A 4,106-nucleotide genomic window follows, 5' to 3' on the forward strand; every position below is an offset into this window, starting at 1 on the left:
GTCTTCACATTTTTACATCATGCTTGTTCGAATGGACGTTAAGTTTAGTAACAACACCAACGAAATAACTTACATTAAAAGAAATTGAAGTTAAATGATCGCATTGTGACTTAACTTTCAAGAAGAGATAAGGGAGGTTTATATAATATTATTCTTTAGTCACTTAACTTTCAAGAAGTCTCAATTGGGAAGTCTAATTTTTATTTGTCAATCGCCAGTCACTCTCCTAGTTCGATCCTAAACTTAGGCCCTGTCTGGCTATGATTTTAAGCTGAATTTGGACCGCTACTGATCAAAAATTGCACCGTTGGACAATTTTTTAATGGAAATATTCTGACATCTTTGCAGTACAACAACAGGCCATTTACTCTCATTTTTCCAATATTACCCCCGTCATTACATACTCTCAACTGCCAAGATTCTCTCCCCCTTTTCCTTGCACCGGCACCTCACATTTTGCCTATTTCTCTCCCTACAAACACCCGACGACGAACTTCCAGATCTAGTCGTAAATATTTTTTTCCTTCAATTAGCGCTCTGGCAGCACAAAGAAGGAATTTTTTCCCTGTCAAATCCTATTGTCTGAGAGTTTTTTTCCCCGTCAAATACGGACTCGTGTTAGGCGGTAGACGACGACGAACCTGCTTGCTGGAATACAGCTTGTGAGCTCACAACATGGACCCATATGTCCCCTCAGTAAGTGTTTTCAGTTCCAAATTTTTTATTGCACCTACAGAACACACAATTTTGAACTGAACCCAACTTATTTAACGAACTTGTCTTCGCCGTTTCTTGTCGCAGACGGGTGGAAACGTAAATTCGTCAACCTCCAACCCTTTTCCCAGCATGACCCAACCAGTACCACCAATGCGCAAGCACGCCCAATGGAATCCACATGAGAATCGAATTTTCATTGCCGCGTGCGAGACGGTGATAGCCGACGGTTACCGTAACGGAAAGTGCTTCAGGAAACACGGATGGGACCAACTCATCCGTTTGTTCAATTCGAACTCCGGTCACTGTTGGACGAAGCAGCAGCTGAAGAATCATTGGGATGGTCTTCGAACGAAACACAAACGTCTGATGGAGTTTATACACAGTACTGGAGTGGAGTACATCTCCAAAACGGGATATATTGCTGCTTCCGACGACTGGTGGGAGAGAAAGATGAAGGTACAATTGCTTTCAAACTGGGAAACTCGTGCAATGTCCTGCTATTGATTTTCTATTCACTATGGACCCTCCCCAGTCAGCATCTTCATAGTTCTCAGGATCCTGATATTCATTCTTTTTGCATAGACTTGCCAAGGGATTTTCTTAAATTTTTAGGTTCAATGATTGGAATTTAATCATGAAAATAGTGCGAAAAAAGTAAAACTGTTAGATCTTGAAGAAGGAGACATGCTATGCTGTCCTTATGCGTGTTTGGCCCACGTAAATATTGTCGTCTGTGTTCAATATATATCAGTAACCCAGATCCAAGACTTTGGAGTAACTAGGTGAGTTTCACTTGACTATTACTTTCGATATGCACAACACAATTTATTTTTCAAATTTTGACTACACAAGTTTCTATGCTATGTTGAAACCATTGCTGTTTTGAAGCATTCTGATGTTCAACTTCTAAAGAAGGAGACATGCTATGCTGTCCTTATGCGTGTTTGGCCCACGTAAATATTGTCGTCTGTGTTCAATATATATCAGTAACCCAGATCCAAGACTTTGGAGTAACTAGGTGAGTTTCACTAGAAATGTTGTGTAATTAGGCTGTGTTTACAGTCAGAAATCCTAAATATATTGGCCCCATACGGGATAAATAGCACATTCAAGAGGGAAAAAAAGAGAATCGATCGCCTCATAAGATCAGGAAAATAGTCAGTTTTATTCTTAAGATTCCAGCTGTATACACATGGGATGACGTTTCTTTATTATAAATCACCAACATGAAAAACTATTGATTTGTCTCCTCAGACTTGTAATTTCAATTTCAAGTGACTATTGAATGGCTTTGAGGCATGGGGCTCTGTTTCTTCCAACACTCAAGGTGACGTACTGACTATTACTTTCGATATGCACAACACAGTTTATTTTTCAAATTTTGACTACACAAGTTTCTATGCTATGTTGAAACCATTGCTGTTTTGAAGCATTCTGATGTTCAACTTCTTCTGCATGTGTAACAAGAAAATAAGGACTACAAAAGAATTCAAAGGCAAAGACTGCAGGAAGGTGTACAGCCTCAAGGTGCTATTCGAGGATGCATATGACAACGATAAGTATGCAGTCACACCCTCAACAATGTGCACGACAGGCTTCTCCATGTTCGAAGATAGTGGACTCGAGGACCTACGCGACAGTCAATCGCTTGATGAGGAAGGCACCGGGTCAAGTGATGAGAGCGAGAAAACAGAATTGGCTGGATCCAGTGCGGATATGTCGAGGCCGCAAAGTGGGGATAAACGTAGGTCTGGCGGCAATAGGAAAAAAGGTAAGAGAGCAAAAATGTCCGCCTCGGATGTATCGGACGCTGTTAATCGTGCTTCCACTGCTAGTGAAAAGGTAGCAGCTACAATCAACAATTTGCTGGGTCCTAATGTTCTAGACGCGCAGACGCTCATGAACGAGATGTTGTCGACTGGCCGACTGCACAAGAAAACTGATATGTACTTCTGCACGTTGAGCTTCCTGTCACTGAGGCGTAATAGGAAAATACTTGCAATGCAGGAAGACGCGAACGACAAACTGGACTGGGTCGAGTGGAGCTGGCTGGAGCACAGAAAGGCTCATCCGAAGTGAAATCTGTGGCACAAAAAATTTTCCCCTTACAGCAGTTTTATGTAGACATTTTTAATTGTGTGTTGTTTTTTCATTTTCATTTCGGCATGTCTATGTGAACAAAAATGGGACTTTACTACTAAGTGATCTCACGAATCCACAACTGCAATGAAATATTTCATGTCACTTTCAAAAGATTATGTACCTGTTGTCATTGCATGCCAATTACTATACGTGCCTGAACATTAACTCATTCCAAGGGTCCTATTCAAACAATGACCCACAGTTAGTACACTGACCATCAATTGAGTCAAGAATCTTTTTTCTTTCATGAGCTTTTCTTCCTGCCAATGTCCATTTTAATTTGTACTAATGACAGTAATTTGTGGAACAACGTCTATTAAAGAGAAAGTGCAACCAATCCCTTCCATTCTCACAAAAACTTGAACTTCCAAGGAACGTAGCTTGGGTTTTTTTGTCAGTGCTTCTTTTGCAATTACTAAGAGAAAATGGCGAATTTCAATTTCAACTGTGTGCTTCTACCGTCCTCTGAATGTGAAGATGAGACCGAGGAGGACGAACTTCTGCAAGAGCTCGAAGAGGACATCATCGAGAGGTTTCGCTACTGCAGAATGTCCTCTATAGATGTGGCAACTTACTATCGCGAATAGAGACGTCGAATTAGAAGATTTCCCTTCGCGAGGAATGGACACATGTTTATGCTAGACGCCATGCAATGTAATCCCAAACAGTGTTATGCAGAATTCAGGATGTATTCTGCCATGCTACGTACGTTCACTCATATACTCCGTGACGAATATAGATTGCGTAGTGGCCAGCAAGTTGATGTGTATGAACAAGTTGGAATGTTTTTATGCATATTAGCCCATGGAAAGGGCTACAGACAGGTTTGAACTTTGTTCAATCATTCTTTGCAAACTATTGGGCACTATTTCAAAATTGTGCTTGATGCCGCATGCGAATTTGCTATACGCCTCATCAGACCTGATCCAAACTATAATCACGGTGCGGAGCATCACGTACCAAATTTGAACCAGCATCCGCTATTCGAGAATTGCATAGGTGCAATTGACGGAACGCACGTGCAAGCTATCTTGCCGTAGGACGAACGAGTAAATTTCATCGGACGCAAGGGCATTCCAACACAAAATGTTCTGGCAGCATGTGATTTTAATTTATGTTTCACATTTGTGCATGCAGGGTGGACGGGAACAACGCATGATTCACGCATGTTGGCTCGGTCTATACATAGTCCTGAAATTGATTTTTCCCATCCTACCCCGGGAAAATTTTATCTTGTCGACTTAGGA

This window comes from Olea europaea, chromosome 2 (assembly GCF_002742605.1).
Source record: "Olea europaea var. sylvestris chromosome 2, O_europaea_v1, whole genome shotgun sequence".
NCBI lineage: Eukaryota > Viridiplantae > Streptophyta > Magnoliopsida > Lamiales > Oleaceae > Olea > Olea europaea.